At 41.9% G+C, this 23,906-nt stretch overlaps 1 long non-coding RNA gene across 1 annotated transcript; it reads right to left on the bottom strand.

Moving 5' to 3' along the window:
• Nucleotides 1-14,727: 14,727 nt before the first annotated feature.
• On the bottom strand, nt 14,728-21,521 carry LOC308295309. Its single transcript, XR_013962573.1, has 8 exons — nt 21,110-21,521; nt 20,416-20,490; nt 20,195-20,290; nt 18,369-18,444; nt 17,695-17,771; nt 17,357-17,407; nt 15,647-15,722; nt 14,728-15,363 (listed from the first exon to the last, which is right to left on the bottom strand). It is a non-coding gene; the product is annotated as an uncharacterized lncRNA (long non-coding RNA).
• Between the last annotated feature and the right edge of the window lie 2,385 nt (nt 21,522-23,906).

Raw genomic sequence — 23,906 nt, 5'->3', positions numbered from 1 at the left:
TCTTTCCTCACCTGGGACCCCCCAGACAGACCCCTGAGCCTATTTCAGTAATCGCTCTGCTCAGAACAATGTTAAATTAGATCTGAAATATGCTCTGAAATAAAAAATGACTAGTAGCAAATAACAGAGGTCTTCCACGGGGGGTCCGGGACCCCTGGGGGGGTCCTCAGAGCTATTACAGGGGGCCTGCCAAATCTCGATGAGATCTTTTTTTTTTTCTTTTTTTTTTTACATTTGAAACTTTGAATGTTTTTATGTATCCTGGTTTTATGTATTGTACTTTGATGGTTTATTAGTATTCTCAGTATTATTTATAATGTTTTTTGTGTTAAAACAGTTATGGTTGACAGCTGTTACTGCAGGGATTGCAATAATGAAGGTATTGCAACTTTTCACTTTGGGTGCAGAACAACATTTCCATTTATTGCACTGCACTCACACTGACAACACATACACACACACACACACACACACACACACACACACACACACACACACACACACACACACACACACACACACACACACACACACATTTTAACCATTTATTTATGTCCACACAAAGGAGATGCATACAAGGACACAAATAGTATAGGTGCAGTAGAGTAACATTTACAAAATCATGGCATTATGTCTTCATGATACAATAGCAAGGCACTTGGTACTCTACGGGTATAAGTAACAGCGTCTCCGCCATATGTGGCGGCTGCCGATTATAGCGGAGACGGAACAATACTTTGCCAGCCTTTTTGCCTCTTTTTTAGGCACTCCAAGTTGTTGAAACCCTCTAACAACCAGCCTGTGGGTATGTCCTAGGCTGCCAAATATGAAAACAAATAGTCTGCACCTGTACCCCAGCTCTGAGATCGTATTTAGGAGAGGTTGGTATTTAATGACCTTGGTCATGAAAGCTTCCTCTAGGCTAGGGTCAAAGGTGCAGGCCATCTCCAATACAGACACTTCCCTGGACTCTTCATCAACCACAACAACATCTGGTGTATTAGCTGTCAAAGATGCAAACATTTCCAAGTTATCACAGAGATGAAACATGGATGGAATGACACGGGAATGTTTGTACACACACACACACACACACACACACACACACACACACACACACACACACACACACACACACACACACACACACCTCTTTGTTATTGTCACCCCAAAACCCTCACCTTATCCTCTTATAGAGCCCATGGTTAATTACGCCCAAAGAGATTCACTACACTACAGTAATTTCAGACATGCAGGATATATTCGTCTTCATCATCATCATCTTCAATGTCCAACCTAATAGTGTTGACACAGTCTCCACCATAGCATAGAGTGAAAGGCAGGTTATTTGAGCAGCTGCACCGTCCCTTACAACCTGCTTTGCAGACACATTTGATGGGCTCAAGTACTGCCTTTGGAGCAGGGAGAGCAAGAAAACTGAAACCTGGAATATACCCTCCACTCTCTGAATTCCATCTATTTTCTTCGATTGGTGGAAGCACAGGGAAATTTGTCAGGTATGATTTATCCTGCATTGTGACGGAGTTGGCACGGAGGTAATGGTGTAGCAGTGCAGCACGAGTTGGAGGTAGCATCTCACCCTCCAAGTTATTTGACAGAAATAGTTCCCATCTGAGTAATCCCAGGGTTGTTGGACCTTTTGAACTGTAAACATGGCATGCAAAATGTTCGGACTGCAATGTTGATGGAAGCTCACAATTTATAAGCTCAGGAGGAATGGCCAATGACCTTGCCAAGGTCCTTGAAGCGGTTAGTGGCTTGGTCATCATCATCATCATCATCATCATCATCAAGTAGGCATTGACCCATGTCTTTTTGGTGATTCCAACAAATGTTCTTCCCCAGTCAACACCTGAAAAACGCAAAGGAACCCTTGACATTTGTAACATCAACTTGAACTCACTCGAATATATCAATTTCCTTTTTTTGTACCGGAGGCAAGGACTTGATAAGGAATCGGGGTATCAGCCTCTTCATGTGTTTGCACTTCCTCAAAATCATGTCCCTTGATGAAGGTATCGTATTATGATGCCTACTTCGTCATACCTGACAAATTGCCCTGAGCTTCCATCAATTGAAAAAATAGATGGAATTCAGAGAGTGGAGGGTATGTTCCAGTCAGGTTTCTTGCCATCCCTGCTGCAAAGGCAAAGCTCATCAAATGTGTTTGCAAAGCAGGTTACAAGGGACGGTGCAGCTGCTCAAACAATAACCTGCCTTGCACTCTCCTCCCTGCAAATGATATAGTGGAAACTGTCAACATTATTAGGGAGGACATGTATAGTAGTTAATTTATTTGGGTACAATTGACCGTGAGCTCTTTAAGAGGATAGGGTGCGGGTTTTGGGGTGACGATAACAAAGAGGTGTGTGTGTTGTGTTGTCAGTGTTAGTGCAATGCAATAAATGGACATGTTAGACTGTGCGCCCAAAGTGAGAAGTTGCAATACCTTAATTCTTGCAATACCTGTGAACCTGTCTGTCTAACACACACATGTTATAAATAATACTGAGAATACTAATAAAAACAGTTTCAAATGTAAAAATATATATACATATAAAAAAAAGGAACTTCCCCATCAAGATTCGGCAGGCCTCCTGTAGTAACTCTGAGGACCCCCTAGGGGTCCGGGACCCCTGTGGAAGACCCCTGGGTATTTGCTACTACTCATTTTTGCTTTCAGAGCCCAGTTACAACAACTTTAATGCTTCAGTTATGATCTAATTTAACATTGCTCTGGAGCAGGAGCAAAGCGACTACTCAGATAAGCTCAGGGGTCTGTTTGGGGGGTCCCAGGTGAGGAAAGACCCCAACCAAAAGTCAGAAAAGTTATTCTGGCTGCTTTAAAAGAGTAATAAATGAACTCACGATGTTTTAAAACCTACAAAACAACTCTAATATTATGAAAATCGGACATTAACTGGCTGGCGTACTGTTCAGAGGCAGCCATCTTGGAAACATGGCAGCCATTTTGATTTTTCAGTGTCTAACGTGTTTTATCATAGGAACAACCCCTAAGGAGTACTTGTGAAAAGTTTTAGGTTTCTTTCCACTTGTGAAGTATTTTAGTGCAAAAATGCATTTACCTGCCCCGCTATAGTAGACAGCCCACTTTTGATTGTTTTAGCCAGCCCATCTTAGGCCATGTTAGGATTATACAGTACAGTAGTTGGATTCATTATTAAAAAAAAAAAAAAAAAAAATCATTATTAAAGATTATTAATTCATTGTATGATTATTGATTATTAAAAAGAAAAAAAAAATCATTTCATTTAAAAGTTCATTTATGCTTTAATGTTTTCACACACAATGGACATTGTGTGTTCAAGGGGGGAGTTTATCTGATTGCCTATTATCTGTTTGTCTGATTTTAACGTGATTTCACATTGATTTTGAATTTAACTTGATTTTCTATAACATTAATTGATTTTAACTACCTTATCAACTTTTCACTTTCTCTCCCACTCTTGTCTCTGCTTGCGTGAACGTGCGTGTGACTGATTCATGCCTGTTGAGGTGTGTGCGTACGTGTGCGTATGTGTGGCTAGAAGACATTTGTAGCCTTCAAGGACAGATGGTCTGTGTGTGAGAGATTATTTAGACCTGCTCTCTTCCAGTTAATAACAACATTCCCTTGTTTAATGTTTGATACGGTCTAAAGTATTTTGTAAAGTATTTTGTTTAATTTCTGTTCTGGGAATCATTATGATGTTAAACATTTAAAAAATATATATATATATTACCCACAACCTACTACTTACAGTATTGATTGATTGTTTCCTGTCTTTTCTTTTCCTTTGTCTTACAGATTTTGATGATAATTGAGAATGATTTGACAGACACCCGCCATTGTCTGTCCAAAGGAGAAATGTCAAAAGGAGGTTGAAATTCTATATGGTATTTCGTGAGTATCAAAAGACATTACACACGTTTTTCCCGCTGTAAAGTGTTTTCTTACAGAAATTGACTCGGACAAAAGCAGCCAATAACTGACCTTAAGGGTAAAAAGGAAGGAACACTTGGCTTAAGGAGGTTCCGGTTTCTGACACCCCCAAAATGTCTAGAGGGACAACCTACCGGTACGTACACCTTACATAAGGTAATCGGGGATGGATGGGAATTATGGCCCCCACAGCTGGCCCTGGGTGAAACAGGGTGCTGTCTCCTTTAACCCAAATTCTTTTGTCTTGTTAAAGTAAACAAATGATGAAGAGTCAAGTTCGTCTTGTTTTGACTGTAATCGGCCCTAAATTATAATTATGACTTGGGAACGTGTTGATGTGTTTTGACTCGCCTGATGGCATGGGGAATTTTTCAACAAACCTTGGGACATTGAACCTTTGTAAAAAAAAAAAAACAATAATAATAATAATGGGTAATAATCATATTCGTGTACACTGTAGGGAGCTACAATGGAAAAAACTATGGCTCGTGGACCAACCGGTGACTTTGTACACGACTTCGTACATTTCCCATAGATTCTATGGGACTTGACCACTTGCTCCTGCCCTTCGTGTACACGGTCTGTGCCGTCTATAGTTTCTTAATGGGGGGCAGCAGAGAGCCATATGTACACAGGCCCTAGGTGGTGTCCACGACCAGTAGTTTTACATGAACCCTCAGAGGGACACTGTGGGCTTAACAAGTGGTCCGTGGTGGTTCTCAAAGTGAGGTCGGGGGACCCTCAGAGGGACACTGTGGGCTTATCAAGTGAGTGGTCCATGGTCGGTTCTCAAAGTGAGGTCGGGGGACCCTCAGAGGGACACTGTGGGCTTATCAAGTGGTCCGTGGTCGGTTCTCAAAGTGAGGTCGGGGGACCCTCAGAGGGACACTGTGGGCTTATCCATACCTTGGCTACAGGGGGGAAATAATTAAATGTACTTTTCATCGTGCCTGTTGCTAAGGTATGGCAACATGATTGGTGTCTTGCAAGACACCAGTCATGTTGCCATACCTTAGCCTTTCCTGAACTGACGCAGCTGTGAACATGTGTACACAGCCAGCATATTACTCAATGCCAAACTTTGCACACACACTCCTTGCCTGCCAATCCACAACCTCCACCCCTCCAGGGACCCCCAGGGCTTATCTCCCGATTAGGACACTTTCCAGCATAGTGACATGCAGAACAAACTGTCCATATAGTATGGTTTACATAAAAGTCAGTTGTCTTTCACACACACACACACACACACACACACACACACACACACACACACACACACACACACACACACACACACATATATATATATATATATACATATATATATATATATATATATTTCATTTATTTATTTCATAAATATTTTTCATCACAATTGGGTTTGTGGGGAGCCATCCCTGCTTCAAGCTGTCACAGCATGGCACCAACACTTCAAACTAGTTAAAAAACCCAATACAGCAGATCTACAAGCACCTCACAGATCTACAAGCACCTCGCACATGCCAGGGACAGAGTAGGTTGGCCTGTATAAGCCTTGCTGTCAACACACTATACTACACCACTCAGGCCACCAAGCCAGGTGTGGTCAATTAGTGCCTTCTTTTGATCAGTGGCTTCTGCTTGATGAGTGGCACCAGTCTGTCTTTGTTCCCTGGTCAGTCAAGTTCACTGGGAGAGAATGTTTCAGATCAGTGCAAGTGTATTTGTTTTCCATTTGGACTTACTGTGTTTTGTTGGTACAGTATGCGTGCGACTAACTAATATTTCTGATAATTCCAATTTGTTTGTTGTTTAATTAGCCGGATTGTGAATGCCCTGCATTTTTCTTTCATCTTTAGAACCACACGTGTGTAACAAAACAGAGTGGTGATCATTTGGTGTGGGTGAAGAGAAGAAAAACATTTCATTAAAGGAGTAGTTCACCCCCAAAGTGACTTTTTTTCTATTGAACTCAAGTCTCCATGGCGTGAGTAAATACATTGAAAAAATAAGTCATTTTGGGGGTGAACTACTCCTTGAATGTCAGTTTTGTGGTGTTTTGACTGGACACCCTGAGGATATTGCCAGATAGACAGACAGACAGACAGACAGACAGACAGACAGACAGACAGACAGAGAATTGTAGGCCTTGCATTTATTTGACTTGGTTCCAACAGATGGCGAAAATAGCTAATCTTCAAGCTCACAATGCCTCACTGTTTGGACAAAGAGTTGAGGCGTTACATTTTGTAAAACACGGCCTTGTGAAAATAGCAGATCTACATGCTCACAACACCTCACAACGCAGGGCGGCGTGAGCATGTAGATCTGATATTTTCACAATTTCTGCCCCTAATATTTAATTTATCATTTTAAAAGTATTAAAAAGTCCTTAAATTGTCTCTTTAGAAATGTGCAGATAGCCTCTGTATACTGTTGAGTGGAAAAACAATGTTTCACATTAAGCTAAACATTTGGGACCACCCAAGATCATTTGGAGACCCCTCTAGGGGTCCCATAGTTGAACCACTGACTTATAAGGGGAGTATGGAGACCCCTCTAGGGGTCCCATAGTTGAACCACTGACTTATAAGGGGAGTATATGAGGCTGGATCCGTCTGGAACACTGCACTAGGCTCTCGCCAGCTCTGTAGCTCAGGCGTTTACAAAGTCTCTGAGTGTCCCACCAGGCTGGAGCAGCCTGGTGTTGTCTGGTGCAGTCCTGTCTACCCTAGTCTGGCCTATTCAAGCCAGATCTGGACAGTAATGGCCTGGTGGAGTCATCTAACTACCCCCTTTCCCCGGTCTATACTCCTACTCGGCTGGGCTGGACTTAGGTTCTCATGACCCTTTACGATTGCGAAAAAGACACCGAAACCCGGATTTTTGTCCTTAAAATCAATACAAAAATCTAAAAAAATCTGTTTGTTTTACGCAGGAAACACTTTTCATATTTGAAGGATGCCTGATCCGATGGAATGGGTTTCGTGTCTCTCCGACACTTTGAACCCTTTATGATTGCGAAAAAGACACGAAATTTGCACGCCACCAACACGATTACACATTCTTTCGGATAAAAGACACTTATTCTGACTTACTTTTTGACGCTGAATCCAACAAACCCGGTCTCGTGTCTCTACGACACTCCTAACTCGAAAGGTCAAGGAAAAAGCCACTGTGTACACAGGCAATAGTTTTACATGACTTTGTGTACACGGCCAATAGTTTTACATGAACATGTCTAGGCTTTAGTACTGTACTGCCTCGTATAGCCCAACAGAGCCCAGCACAGAACAGCACAGCCCACCAGAGCCCAATACAGCCCCCCAGAGCCCAACAGAGTCCAGCAAACCTAAGTCCAGCCCAGTCCTGCCGAGTAGGAGTATAGACCGGGGAAAGGGGGTAGTTAGATGACTCCACCAGGCCATTACTGTCCAGATCTGGCTTGAATAGGCCAGACCAGGGTAGACAGGACTGCACCAGACTCCACCAGGCTGCTCCAGCCAGCTCTGTAGATCCTTGCACATGCGATTAACCACTGTGTACACGGGCATTAGTTTTAAGTTTTACATGAACCCTCAGAGGGACACTGTGGGCTTATCAAGTGGTCCATGGCCGGTTCTCAAAGTGAGGTCGGGGGGCCCACAGTGTCCCTCTGAGGGGACACGGCACAGACCGTGTACACGAAGGGCAGGAGCAAGTGTTCAAGTCCCATAGAATGTATGGGAAATGTACACAGGCATGTACAAAGTCACCAGTAGTTTTACATGAACCCTCAGAGGGACACTGTGGGCTTATCAAGTGGTCCATGGTCGGTTCTCAAAGTGAGGTCGGGGACCCTCAGAGGGACACTGTATGCGTGTCCCCTCAGAGGGACACTGTGGGCTTATCAAGTGGTCCATGGTCGGTCCTCAAAGTGAGGTCGGGGGACCCTCAGAGGGACACTGTGGGCTTATCAAGTTGTCCATGGTCGGTTCTCAAAGTGAGGTCGGGGGCCCACAGTGTCCCTCTGAGGGGACACGGCACAGACCGTGTACACATAGGGCAGGAGCAAGTGTTCAAGTCCCATAGAATCTATGGGAAATGTACACAGGCGTGTACAAAGTCACCAGTAGTTTTACATGAACCCTCAGAGGGACACTGTGGGCTTATCAAGTGGTCCATGGTCGGTTCTCAAAGTGAGGTCGGGGGACCCTCAGAGGGACACTGTGGGCTTATCAAGTGGTCCATGGCCAGTTCTCAAAGTGAGGTCGGGGGGCCCACAATGTCCCTCTGAGGGGACACGGCACAGATTGTGTACACGAAGGGCAGGAGCAAGTGTTCAAGTCCCATAGAATCTATGGGAAATGTACACAGGCGTTTACAAAGTCTCTGAGTGTCCCACCAGGCTGGAGCAGCCTGGTGTTGTCTGGTGCAGTCCTGTCTACCCTAGTCTGGCCTATTCAAGCCAGATCTGGACAGTAATGGCCTGGTGGAGTCATCTAACTACCCCCTTTCCCCGGTCTATACTCCTACTCGGCTGGGCTGGACTTAGGTTTGCTGGACTCTGTTGGGCTCTGGGGGGCTGTATTGGGCTCTGGTGGGCTGTGCTGTTCTGTGCTGGGCTCTGTTGGGCTATACGAGGCAGTACAGTACTAAAGCCTAGACATGTTCATGTAAAACTATTGGCTGTGTACACAAAGTCATGTAAAACTATTGCCCGTATATACAGGGGTTAATTATTATAATTGAATTTAAGGACACAACTGTTCAAGTGTGGAGAGCTACAGAGCTGGCGAGAGCCTAGTGCAGTGTTCCAGACGGATCCAGCCTCATATACTCCCCTTATAAGTCAGTGGTTCAACTATGGGACCCCTAGAGGGGTCTCCATACTCCCCTTATAAGTCAGTGGTTCAACTATGGGACCCCTAGAGGGGTCTCCAAATGATCTTGGGTGGTCCCAAATGTTTAGCTTAATGTGAAACATTGTTTTTCCACTCAACAGTATACAGAGGCTATCTGCACATTTCTAAAGAGACAATTTAAGGACTTTTTAATACTTTTAAAATGATAAATTAAATATTAGGGGCAGAAATTGTGAAAATATCAGATCTACATGCTCACGCCGCCCTGCGTTGTGAGGTGTTGTGAGCATGTAGATCTGCTATTTTCACAAGGCCGTGTTTTACAAAATGTAACGCCTCAACTCTTTGTCCAAACAGTGAGGCATTGTGAGCTTGAAGATTAGCTATTTTCGCCATCTGTTGGAACCAAGTCAAATAAATGCAAGGCCTACAATTCTCTGTCTGTCTGTCTGTCTGTCTGTCTGTCTATCTGGCAATATGTTCAGGGTGTCCAGTCAAAACACCACAAAACTGACATTCAAGGAGTAGTTCACCCCCAAAATGACTTATTTTTTCAATGTATTACTCACGCCATGGAGACTTGAGTTCAATAGAAAAAAAGTCACTTTGGGGGTGAACTACTCCTTTAATGAAATGTTTTTCTTCTCTTCACCCACACCAAATGATCACCACTCTGTTTTGTTACACACGTGTGGTTCTAAAGATGAAAGAAAAATGCAGGGCATTCACAATCCGGCTAATTAAACAACAAACAAATTGGAATTATCAGAAATATTAGTTAGTCGCACGCATACTGTACCAACAAAACACAGTAAGTCCAAATGGAAAACAAATACACTTGCACTGATCTGAAACATTCTCTCCCAGTGAACTTGACTGACCAGGGAACAAAGACAGACTGGTGCCACTCATCAAGCAGAAGCCACTGATCAGAAGAAGGCACTAATTGACCACACCTGGCTTGGTGGCCTGAGTGGTGTAGTATAGTGTGTTGACAGCAAGGCTTATGCAGGCCAACCTACTCTGTCCCTGGCATGTGCGAGGTGCTTGTAGATCTGTGAGGTGCTTGTAGATCTGCTGTATTGGGTTTTTTAACTAGTTTGAAGTGTTGGTGCCGTGCTGTGACAGCTTGAAGCAGGGATGGCTCCCCACAAACCCAATTGTGATGAAAAATATTTATGAAATAAATAAATGAAATATATATATATATATATATATATATATATATATATATATATGTGTATATATATATATATATATGTGTGTGTGTGTGTGTGTGTGTGTGTGTGTGTGTGTGTGTGTGTGTGTGAAAGACAACTGACTTTTATGTAAACCATACTATATGGACAGTTTGTTCTGCATGTCACTATGCTGGAAAGTGTCCTAATCGGGAGATAAGCCCTGGGGGTCCCTGGAGGGGTGGAGGTTGTGGATTGGCAGGCAAGGAGTGTGTGTGCAAAGTTTGGCATTGAGTAATATGCTGGCTGTGTACACATGTTCACAGCGGCGTCAGTTCAGGAAAGGCTAAGGTATGGCAACATGACTGGTGTCTTGCAAGACACCAATCATGTTGCCATACCTTAGCAACAGGCACGATGAAAAGTACATTTAATTATTTCCCCCCTGTAGCCAAGGTATGGCAGCTGCCATAGCTTGCCATACCCAATTGACGCCCCTGCATGTTCACCTCCAGTAGGTTGGGAAAGTAGCCTGCCACCCTGTGGAAATAGGCTTGAACTGCAAGATAGGACCCTAAAACAAATAAAATGGAATAAAAAAGCATCCGTAAGACGGATGGGCGAACAAGTGGTGTCCATACGTAGATGGGGTCCCAGAGGACATGTAGAGCCCACCCCCTTATTTTTCACGCCCCCAGGGAACACACAGCGGGGTTTGGAAATTTGTCGTGTACACCAGCCCTAGGACCTCGGCTTCGTGGACCGATTTAACGATAGGGGTAATAATAATAATTAATAATTAAGAAAATACAGCTATATTTTTCTTTTAGCTCTACTTTTAAAAGTTATGGAAATATTTGTACCTATTGTGATTCAATTATTAGATGTTCTGATTTAAATACCTTTGGAAATATACAGTTCTTTGACTCTGCTATCGAAAAGAGTTTAATTCAATATTTGGCTGATAGTGAACCATAAGTTCTCTGTCCCTTTGGCAGCATTTGTTTGGTGTTCTAGGGTCGACACTTTAACTCCTTCAGCTGTTGTTTTAGGGGGGAATTGTTGGGTTAAAAACATTTTAATATCTATTATATTTAAAACACCAACTTCAGTGTTACAAGTGACAAGGTTATTTTGTTGTGATCTGATAATAATGCACGAGATGAGAATGTCTCCACTGCAGGATGTCAATCAGGTCATATTGCCCAGGACAGGATAACGAATTGGATAATGCCATATCTGGCCTTGTCCTTCTGCTACTGGGCCCAGGACAAGGAAAACATCTGATATCTTGTTATGTTTAACTGTCCAATGAATGCTTGACAAATCTATTTTCCCTGTACCTACTGAAGTATATTTGTGAACTGATGTTACATTGTATTCAGATTCAGATTGAGAACGAAAAGAGACACATGTTTATTGTACTGTACTGGACATCTATTTTGTATGCTCATTGATTTAATATACAGTAAGAGAAAAACCGGACTTACACTGTGTGGTCTCATTTATTGTGTGGGAGTGAATTCAATCATTTTGGGGGAAACTGTCTATATGGAATATAATAATAATCATTCCATCAGTGTGGCCACATAAAAACCTAATTTTAACTCTTTCTGTACACTTTTTGTTAAATACCTTTAATTTTGCATTTGTTTCACTGTAATTTAATAACCAGCACAGATAGAAAAAGAGACATTCATGGATTTATATTTAAAAGTAACTTTTATTTTCCCCCCTGGCATACCCAGGGTATGGCTGCTGCATAGGGTGGATCTTAAATTACCTTTTTTAGATTTTCTTGAGTTCCAATGTACAAAAAACTGCTTTGGTTAAAATTTGGTTGAATTTCAAGCATATTTAGAGGTAGCTCAATCGAGTCAAAGATTGTACATTTTATTGGTCAAAATCGAATTGCACTGCAGGCACATTTAAGTTATACATTACACATTATTCTTATACTAAGCACAGAAATTATATTTTTTAAGCTTACAAATCTAAACACAAATCTGACATGTTTGTCATAATGTCAAACCAGAATTAATGTATTGTAGGAAATAGCAAAGCAAAGAATGACAAATTGCTATTTTTCATTTAACGTGCACAATGACATGTCTTTATTGCACAATCTTCAATCATACTCACAACACACAACACGCACACAGCCCCACTTCCTTTGTTTACCCCCAAAACCCCCGAAAGTCACTGCAGTATAGTAATTCAGTAGTGACTGAATCAAAGACCAGCTGAATCCAGCTTAGAACAGCTATAACCAACTACACTGGCAAACCAGCTGGACCAGCCTGACCAGCTTGTCCACCCTGGTACACCATCTAAACCAGCCTCAGACCATCCTAAGACCAGTTAATACCAGTTTATAACCAGCTAAAACCAGCTACCATCATAAGCTGGTTTTAGCTGTTTTTTTCAGCAGGGAGCTATCCACCGGTGGAGAGCTTTCCACCGCAAGTCAGAAAATAAGTGCAGGACATCATAGTCACGGGGCCCACGGTGAAGTCCTCCCCCGCCTCCCTCTGGTTCAGACGCAAACTCCGTTCAGGTCGACCAATCAGTGAACGAGGTGTAGAGCCTGTCTGTCTGATAGTAAAAACAGAGAGTGTTGGGACTCGCGGTGTAAAGCTCTCCACCGCGAGGAATGACGTAACGTTGTAGTTTCATGACTCAAAAAGACTCGAAAAGACTACACCGCGGTGTAAAGCCTTCCACCGCCCAGGCGACTATGATGTCGGCTTATGATACAGGCTTGACTATACTGAGTTATTATACCTGACCCCCTGTTGAAGACCCCTGTCATAGAGTTCCAATAATCCATCAACACATAGAAAGCTATATAAACACAACAATACTCATACAACATATTAAAATGCATAGGCCTATAGCCTACCTGTCGTGGCACAATGCAGTATTCTTTTAATAAAGTTTTGGAACAATAGTCATGTAGACCTATCATGTAGTGTATTTTCGCTGGACTTGGTTGGTGCTACTTCCCACACTTCTTTCGTGGATGCAGTAATTTACTTACAGTAATATAAGTACAATGTTGAGGTTTTACAGTGTGTAGCTGCCTTTACATTGTCACCCCCCCCCCTCTCTCGCGCGCGCTCTCTCTCTCTCTCTCTCTGTGTGTGTGTGTGTGTGTGTGTGTGTGTGTGTGTGTGTGTGTGTGTGTGTGTGTGTGTGTAATAAACACCTGCAGTGAAGAGAGTTTCACTAAAGCATTGAGGTATGGATGGATGATCATCTATGCAGGAATGAAAACAGCCCACTAGGAGGCACCATCATACAGGAGAAGGTCACCAGCACTTTCGCCTATAACATATTCGCCTACACGCATTTGGTCCTTTCGCCTGGCATTTTCGCCTTGGAGGAGAGTCTTTTCACCTACCTGTCTGAGCCATTTCGCCTACCCTCAGTCAATTCTGCTGTCAGACTGTCCATGTTTGCAAATTATCTCTTTGTCATTTAAATATTATAGTGACTGTGACAGTGGTGTCAAGTGAATCTAACAGTTTACTTGACATTTATTATTTACATCACATTTTATTCCTAAAAAATTGCAAAATAGTTTTTTTATGCCTGTTGACAGGCAAGGTTGATTCTATAGGCTATTTAGGTGTAGCATATCTTATATAGGCCTAGACCTATATAGGCTAATAGCCTACATATATTTTGTATAGCCTAATGTTAAAACAATATAGGCCTACAATACTGTTCATTTTACAATACTGTTCAATACTGCACCAAAGAAAGAATGTATAGTATCGGGACATGGATTAATTAATTATTTCGGCGCACCTGATTCCAATAGCTCTGTATTTATGTGATTAGGCCTACTATGGAGTGCATAGGATAGCCGTGTGTAGGTTTGACATTACACCACTGTCACAGTCACTATAATATTTAAATGACAAAGAGATAATATGAAAACATGGACAGTCTGACAGCAGAATTGAGGGTAGGCGAAATGGCTCAGACAGGTAGGTGAAAAGACTCTCCTCCACGGCAAAAGTGCCCCGCGAAAAGACCTGGCGAAAATGTTATAGGCGATTATGCCTGACACCCAGGAGAAAACACAGAAAACAGAACACATGGCTCAGTTTAGACTTCTCTTTTGCTCCCTGGCCATTTATTAGGATTCATCAATTATTCATAGGCTACATCCCACTGCGCATCGAGACGTCTAATCGACGTCATATCCAAGTCATTTTTCTAAGTCTAATATTGGTCCGTGGAAGGTCGAAAACGTGAGTGCAGATGACGTCATTTTTCGGACGTCCAGATGACGTCCGGAAATGACGTTTCTAGGACCGCTAAATAAGGTCTAAATCTAGTCTAAATGTGGTCATTGTGGACGTCTAAAAGACGTGCAATTTAAACCAATTCTAGACATGTTTAATACCGTTTCCAGGCTCTGTGCATAAACTGTATTCCTCATTTTCAGACAAGTAGCCCATTTTGTTTTCATATTCACATAGCTTTGTTTTATAGGCTCAACAGAAACACATTAGTTAACATGCTGCTGTGCTGAGTGATTAAAACAAAGCTAAAGGATATTTAAATAATTAGGAAATGGGCTGCTGTCTGAAAATGAGTACAATTATGCACACATTACAAATAAAATCACAATTCAATACACACTCATTTCCATCTCTTTATTTTCCTGTTCTGTCAGACAAACATTACATATTTTAAAGGCAATGGTCTGCTTAGGACCACAATAGAAACACATTTTTTCCTCCACCAAAATTCAAAACTAAAAGCATTATCAGCAAGACAACTTGGAATTGTTTTCATTACTTCTGTGTCAGACATATGACAGTATGACACCAAATTGTGTCAAGTATTGAATAGTGAATAGAGGGTAGCTCACACAGCAGCCACTAGCTCTGATTAAGCTTCAGAAATCCAGAAACGAACATAACGGTTCACATTTTTTTACCTAAACACTGGACAAATAAAGAAATACATGAAATAATAGCACAGCCTACCTTAGAGAGAACTTTCCTTTTTGCTTGCTTATGTCCCACAACAACAAAATTTAATAAATAAAATATTCCGGTGAGTTCACAACAAAAAAGTAATTAAAAAAAAGTATTCCGGTGAGTTGCCAGGTTATACTGTAGGTCCAAACAGAACTACCAAGATCCCCCAGAATTCACAGTGGCAGTTCAATCAGTTCTGAGTGCACACATTTGTGTCCCCCGCTGCCTCCTTTTGCCTGCATGTCCAGTGAGCTACCAGGTTTTAGGTCCAACCAGAACTAATTCAAGTTATATCAGTCCATAGTGTCTCTCTTGAAATGGACAGTTCCGATGTGTCTCCCACATCTACTGCTTTAGGATGTCCTCTGCTCATGGGTTGAACGTCATGACGGCATCTGTAGAAAAAGAGAATAAAAATATGTAACATGCTGTCATAACCTTACACCACCACATTGTCATGTTTTGCAAATTAAATTATTTACAGGTGTGTCTACAAGGTCACAAGGCATACAAACTTGTAGATTTCACATCATGTTCACCCTCATAACCTTAACATAACAAGAGTTCAGTTGGTTAAGCAGGCCCTCACCTAGAAGAATTAAATTGTAAGACACTGAAAACTACAGAACACCCAAACATCACACAAACCTATACTGTGTTATGCTGTGCATTACTTACTTAAAAGCTTGGTCACAGAGGTGCTTCTTCTCTCCATCCTCTCAACGACTGGACCCAAGCAGACACATCACGCCAGCTGAGAGAGAGAGAAGAAAGAAGGAAATAGGTTAGACCAGGGTTTCCCAAAGTGGGTGCTGTGGCACCCTAGGGTGCCTTGATGCCAGTCCAGGGGTGTCTCAGAATAATCTGATCATCAATATCACTACATCAATATCAGTTCACTAAGTAGAACTGACCTGATTTGTGTTATTTTTCCATCTACGGCCAAATCTCTTCTGCAAAAATAGCAGATCTACAAGCTCACAACACGTCACAACTAGGGCTGTCTTCGACACAGGATTTATGAAGTCGATTCGAGTCGCGGGGGTTAATCCGACGCGTCGACGAATCGTTTTATAGTCTACTTTGTGTAAAAAAAAGAAAAAAAAGTGTTGCTTTAAACCACGTCAACATAATAGAATAATACATTAAGAGATGAATTGAATACACAGTGTTTTCGGTGATATCGGTGCGCAAGCACAAATGTTATCTGCATAGCAGTGTACAACCATAGAGTTATAACACACCGTTAAAACAAATAAAACATCTCCGCTGTTTCAACTCTGCCCCGTCTCTCTGCACTGTCTGCAGCGTGCAGTAGAGATGAGACATTCGCGAACGATTGCGCTCTCTTGAACGGCTCTTTTAAATGAACGATGGGATCCAGTCCGCAGTCACGGGACACAGAGCGCTGACAGAGTAATGAGTCAGTGTCGAGAACGGATTCATTTCAGAAACTGATCATAAACAGGTGGAGGCGCAGCTCCCGCTTGAGCCAGCAGTGAGGACATGTCATGGACGCAAACACAGCGAAACACAATCATTCATCATGGATTACAACACTGGAACAATTCAGAAGCACTTTAATTAGAAAATGTAACTTGTAGCCTACACTTGTGTATGTTAATTTGACTTTAGAAGATTGTTTACTACTTCGTGGGCGCGCGTTTGTGCTGTGGCAGGTTATTTAATATGTGATTTTGACAGCGTGCTTCCTCCTCTTAACGGAACACTGTCCCGGCTCTGAATGTTTTAACGAAGCGGCGGTTCTGAACCGTTCTGGCCGTTCCGTCTCACTTTCAACCCGACGCTGGTGCGAGACAATAAATAACTGTTCGCCAATTGCTACTTCTCATTGGAAGTACATGACACCACACCAGCCCAGCAGTGCACCGCAGTACTGGCAGTAGTAGGCTATAACTGGTGATATAAAAAAATATATATTTTCGCTTCGACTCAAACAATTGGCGTCGATTCCCGGGGCTTAAAACGACGCGTCGATTCGTCGATTTTTAGAAGACACCCCTAGTCACAACGTGTTGTGAGCTTGTAGATCAGCTATTTTTGGTGAACCTTCCTCCCAGAATAGAGATGCTGGGGTTCAAGTGGTTAAGCATCAAGTATAAGTTATTTTCAGTCAGTTCTAATGGAAACTGATATTTTTCCAATGATGCAAGATTCAAAACATTTACAGTGTACTTCAAGGGTGCCGTGGATTCAAATGTTATTTACAGGGGCGACCCGAGTCAAAAATGTTTGAAACCCCCTGGGTTAGACACCCAATCAAAGACACTTGCCATTGTATCAAAGGGAAGGACATGTTTTGCCCAGTTACATTATTTACAGATCGGTGTGTGCCAAATTGTCTGTCCTTGGTCAACATGAAGTTACCTTGTATTGCTCTAAAAGACTCTGCTTCTGGGTTGAACGTCATGACGGCATCTGTAGAAAAAGGGAATAAAAGTAACATGCTGTCATAACCTTACACCACCAAATTGTCATGTTTTGCCAATTAAATTATTTACAGGTGTGTCTACAAGGTCACAATGCATACAAACTTGTAAACTTCACATCATGTTCACCCTCATAACCTTAACATAACAAGAGTTCAGTTGGTTAAGCAGGCCCTCACCTAGAAGAATTAAATTGTAAGACACTGAAGACCACAGAACACCCAAACATCACACAAACCTTATACTGTGTTATGCTGTGCATTACTTTTTACTTACTTAAAAAGCTTGGTCACAGAGGTGCTTCTTCTCTCCATCCTCTCAACGACTGGACCCAAGCAGACACATCACGCCAGCTGAGAGAGAGAGAGAGAAGAAGGAAGGAAATAGGTTAGACCAGGGTTTCCCAAACTGGGTGCTCTGGCACCCTAGGTTGCCTTCATGCCAGTCCAGGGGTGCCTCAGAATAATCTGATCATCATTATCACTACATCAATATCAGTTCACTAAGTAAAACCGACCTTAATTGTGAGGAATTATTTTTCCATCTACGGCCAAATCTCTTCTGCAAAAATAGCAGATCTACAAGCTACAACACGTCACGACGCGTTGTGAGCTTGTAGATCGGCTATTTTTGGTGAACCTTCCTCAGAAATAGGGATGCTGGGGTGGTTAAACATCAATTATAAAGTTATTTTCAGTCAGTTCTAATGGAAACTGATATTTCTCCAATGATGCAAGATTCAAAACATTTACAGTGTACTTCAAGGGTGCCGTGGATTAAAATGTTATTTACAGGGGTGACCCGAGTCAAAAATGTTTGAAACCCCCTGGGTTAGACACCCAATCAAAGACACTTGCCATTGTATCAAAGGGAAGGACATGTTTTGCCCAATTACATTATTTACAGATTGGTGTGTGCCAATTGTCTGTCCTTGGTCAACATGAAGTTACCTTGTATTGCTCTAAAATACATCAGTCTTCTCCAAAGCCACCTTCCTTTTCCCCCTTCATGTGGTTACTGAAGAGCCTGAAGAAAAACATATTACATTTTTGTGAGCAATATAGTAATCTCTTGATCCCTTGTTGATCAGGTGGCCCAGTCTGCTTTTTTAAATCCTCTACGCCAAATCTGCTCAGCAACAGCAGGTCCACAAGCTACATTCATGCAAACTTTTATTATTTATTTTCACATAATGTTCACATATCATGACATTGACATAAGAGGGGGTTCTGGTGGTTAAGCTGCGAAAAAATGAGAACATTCAAACAGGCCATCGCCTAGAACAGTGCTACTCAACCCGCGGCCCGCGGGCCGCATGCGGCCCTTTCCGCATGTCTGTGCGGCCCGTCATGATCATGCCAAAAAAAATATGATTTTTCTAAGCCTGTCAAAGTTAACGCGAAACGCAAAACGCGGTGATGTTTGACCCTCGGTGCACTCCGTAGTTAGGGATAAGAGTCAGGAAGCGAATGCAGTAGCAGTGCAGAGATGCAGGCGACTACACTAGAGCTACAGTACAACGAGACAGTCAGACAGACAAATATGCGGAGATTTTGCAGCAGACAACCACAGTCGGGCTCACTGGAGCGGAGACGCATGACGGTCGTGCGATATGAACGGCCGCGAATCCCGCGATCGTCATGTTTCAGTCTAATGAAGACCTAGCCCTTGTCTCCGCTGCTTGTCTCTCCCTCCGCGACTCCGCCAGTCAGCTCCGACTATAACTCTATGGCACCGACAGTGCAAGCATTCCAACAGATCGTGCTGCAGCCAAGGAACTATGCTTATTAACACAAATCTCCTCCAACGAGCTGTTGTGTTTTACAAAGCTCAAAGCATCAAACTGTTTTACAAGTACAGTGCATCTGAGGGGGAGTTGAACTGTACTTGAGTTATTTTTCCATACAATAACTCTCTTCACCAAAAATAGCCGATCTACAAGCTCACAATGCATCTTGTGGTGAGCTTGTAGATCGGCTATGTCCCCCAAGAATAGGGATGCTGGGGTTTGAGTGATTGAATAATAAGTATAAACGTTTATTTATTTTAAATCTGTCCTATTAATGAAAAGGAGTGTTAGTGGCATGAGAAAACATACCTTTACATTGCCAAAGTTCACTAGCTTTGCATACCCAGACACAGGGGAGGTTACAAAAAGGTTGAACCAGAACTGTTCATTTTCACTTCACATTTTGTGAATAAAGCCTAATTTGATAAAAAATTCAAATGTCATCAATTTCATCATTCCATCCATGACAATCTTTTGGTTCAATGAGGTTTGGCCTGGCTTATGGAAATGTGGCTGTTTTCTGTGCGTTTCCTTAATTATTAGACTGTGTACTGTACAAAATCAATGTAAACGTCCAAAATAGGACCGTCATTTTTAGCTTGCGGCCCTTTGGACTTTTGGTATTTTGCTGAGTGGCCCCTGAGCCATCTCAAGTTGAGTAGCCCTGGCCTAGAATAATTAAACAAATAATTATGCATACACTGAAAACCACATCACACAAGGGTTAATTCATATTGTATGTTGAAACATGCAGAGAGGAAAGCACGCACATCTCCAAAGATTTACAGGTTCCGAACCAAAGAATATATAATATACACACCATGGAAGAAGGAGGTTCGCACACTGTTCCAGAGCTCCAGTAAATAGTTTATTAGGATACAATAATGTGTCCTAATAAACTATTTACTGGAACTCTGGAACAGTGTGCGAACCTCCTTCTTCCATGTTGAAACATGCACTTTATACTGTGACTCATGTAAAGCCTACCAAGGTCTTAAAAGCTTGGTCATCTCTCCATTCTCCTCTCTCTATCCGCTACGACTGGCACCAGGTCCGAAAGGACTATCAGACACGTCACGCCACCTGAGAGAGAAAGAAAATAAAAATATATAAATAAATAGGTTAGACACCCAATCGAAGCGTTATAATTTTCCATCGCACAACAGTTTGTAGATTGGCTATTTAGTACAAAACAATGATCAGACTACCTGGTTGGTATCTCCCAAGAGTAGAAACCACCATGTCTATCCCAAAGGAAAGGCAGGACAAAGCACAGCAGACACCTGAGAGAGAGAGAGAGAGAGAGAGAGGGAGAAGTGAAAACAGACTAGTGACTAGTTCATACATGTTTGCTTCCACATAAGACAGGACTGGACACTGCGTCACAAGAACAAGCAGCCACCCAACGAACGGCACCTGAGAGACGGCACAAAAACAAAGGAAACTTGACTTCGGTCCATTATATCTCCCCTTTAATAATACCTATTTGTATTCTTTTATTGATTCGTCACCTTTACAACAAAGTACAGTTTGTAAGCATCGGGCATTTGAGGCATGAGCAACACAACCTAAAGTGTGGGTAGCGCCGATCAAGGTTTTGCCAAAATGGCTTGCCTTGCAATAATGTTCCATTGGCATTTACTCTCATTTATGGGATTCCCTGACACTGAGCTTAAAATTAACAAAGTGTTAAAATAGTTAACATGTGTTGTTTTTTTCTTTTCCTTATTACTGTGGGAGAGTGCAATCATTCAATCATTAAAGGGGAGATATAATGGACCGAAGTCAAGTTTCCTTTCAGAGGTGTTTGACACAAAAACAGCTGATCTACAAGCACACACAATTTGAGGCTGTAGAATGGATTCTCAGTTCAAATAAATCATTATTAATTAAGTAAATTACCGGGTTGGCTTAGCTCCCAGGATCACCTCATACCACCACAGAGACACCTCATGTAACAGAGAGAGAGAGAAAAAGGAAATGAATAGGTTAGATTTTATCATACTCCATCAAACAATGTTGCATTAGACACAAAATTATCTACAAGAACACATTGCATAATATGAGCATGTACAGTATATTGGCTATTTAGTACTTGACTAGTTCCTGCAGTGATTGGCTGCAGTAGATTGGCATTCAGACGTGTTTGTAACACCTGTGAAGTGCAGCTTTGGCAGTGCAGGGTAAGAAGAGAAGGAGAAGTCTCATGTTTTGCTGTAATTCTATATTGGATCTTGGATATTATACCACAGGACGAAGCTACCTTTTATTTTCCTATTGTGGATTACTACCGGATTTCCTGGATTAAAAAGGATTTTGCTAAGGGTGGTAAGAGGAGACTTAATTTACCATATTGCATAGACTGGTTTTCTTTTCGACGTTGGAATGTTCTGTTGACAGAAGAAAAACAAAAGTTTAAAGACTACAAAATACATTACAAATGAGCACACACACACACACGCACGCACGCTTGTGAGCTTTGATTTTTTTTACAGCATGCATTGTACTTGTCCCTATTTAGCAACTGGAAAATAAAATAGCCAATCTACAAGCTTGTGTTGTGGCCCCCAGTTTGGCACATGCATTAGGCTACAGACCCCAGCTGTTAATGGCATTTCTTTCTAGCTGGGACTCCATGTAAAATCAACTCAGAGAATGTAGAAATGGAATCAAATGGACCAGTTAGGGTCCATTTGGTTCCATTTCAGACATGAAAAAGGTCCCCTTGGTTCCTAACTATCTATCATTTAGCTGTGGACCCCCTGGAACTCCCTCACGGACCCCGCTTTGAAAGCTGTAGCCACAGTCAAAACCACCAGCCTGTGTTTTTGTTGGGACAAAATAGACCTGAGCTGGCCATGGGTATAATACATATCCACTTACAGTTAATACAAATGAATGTATGCAGTTCTAGCACGTAGCTGTGCTAAGGCTGTATTTCTACATATAACAACAACGCCAGTTTGTTCTGTCGAGCACGGCTAGCCAGCTGCTAGCTAGCCAGCCAGCCTGTTGTTATGCTAAATGCTAACGCACTAGCCAAACCCAGTCAGCTAACCCAGTCCAAATGAACTCGCAGGACGTTAACCAAGCTATTCAGTATCAGCATTACAAAACAATAGCAATAACTTCTATATTTTACACTTACTGCGTGTCTGCCTCCTGCATACACTTCAAAGGCTCCGATCTGCTGGACGTTGTGCTGCTGTGTACTGTACTGTAGTGAACGACGTGAGAGAGAGAGGGGCGGGGTCTTCCCATAGGGTCTTCCTCATCGATTACAATTTAAAAATGCACGCGCTAGGCGGAACTCTGCGTTCCGTTGCCACATGAATTAATCAGACAATATCGTGATGATGCAGGAACCGGAGGCAGAGATGTAATCCACAGTGTAGTGTACAAAGGCACTTTCCAGCATGAAATATAATGATAATATAATATAACTCTCCGAGCCGAGCGTAGCACACAGCTTTTGGTGTGCTCTTGGTTCTTCCCGGGCTGCCCGCGTGGAATCATGGGTAAAGCCGCCCTCAGCCAATGACAAGTGGTGTTCATTATTTTGTCAGCCAATCAGACTGGTCTTCACTGGTTAGTGACTGATCTTAGTGCCACACAAATAAATATATTATTTAAAAAATATAAACTTTATAGAATGTGTTGCTCATTATTTTTCTAATGGAAAATGAGAAAATAGTATATCCTAATTTAATGGCTGATGTTATTACACTCTCTTGCGCCACATATGTTAATTATTGAATACAAATATTTAATACAAATATAAAAAATATAATATGATGTTAATTATTTTTCAAATCACAAATGACAAATATGTAATCACGTCTTTTCTGGACCTGTTTAAGACGTGCAGTCGACGTAGAAAAAAATGACCAATCTAGACCGTCAAAAAAATGACTTGATATCGACTGATATTGACGTCGATATCGGTCGATATCGGGGTCGGAGTATGACGTCACAATTCCTCACTATATTTAGACGTAACATGTACGTCGAAATATGGGAGATGACTGACCGACCCGATCTAGACTTTCATGTGACGTCACCAGTACGTCGATTGTTTGCTGGGATATCACTACTTCTCAGATATTTGTTTTTAATTTATGGAATTTATTATGTTTTTCCTTTATTTATTAATGACAATTTTAAATGTTTTATCAAAAGAAATGTAGGATACCAACAATTAAGGGACCCATAAAAATGTGTCTGCGACCCACAAATGGGTCCCGACCATGGTCCCGACCCACTGTTTGGGAACCAGTGATCTGTTCTCGTTTGGTTGAGTCTAGCGATCCGTTGATTGGTGAGGTCTTGGTTGTATTGCATGGTGGGTAATGATAGCTCTGTGTTTACATCATGGTTTACATCTGCTGTCTGCATTGATTCACTTTATTCCCTCCTTTCAGGTACAGTATTGTGTACAATCTTCTATGAATTGAGTACAACCGACCAAAAAGGAAACAAGCCATGGGCTTTCTTGCTTTTTAAATACTTATATGTCCTGCGTCTCAAAAGGAAGCTGTCGTATTCAATGCTAAATTGCTATTTACTCATCTATATTCTCTACATTGATAAACTTGATGATACCCCGATGGACCTATCTCTGGTCCATAACTCCACTAACGCTATGGACCACGGATGCACGATGGACCATGCAATGTAAAATCCTCGGTATTATTTTAGC

Source organism: Nannobrachium achirus, assembly GCF_963921795.1.
Source record: "Nannobrachium achirus genome assembly, chromosome: 12".
NCBI lineage: Eukaryota > Metazoa > Chordata > Actinopteri > Myctophiformes > Myctophidae > Nannobrachium > Nannobrachium achirus.
This window is presented reverse-complemented; position numbering and strand designations above follow the sequence as displayed.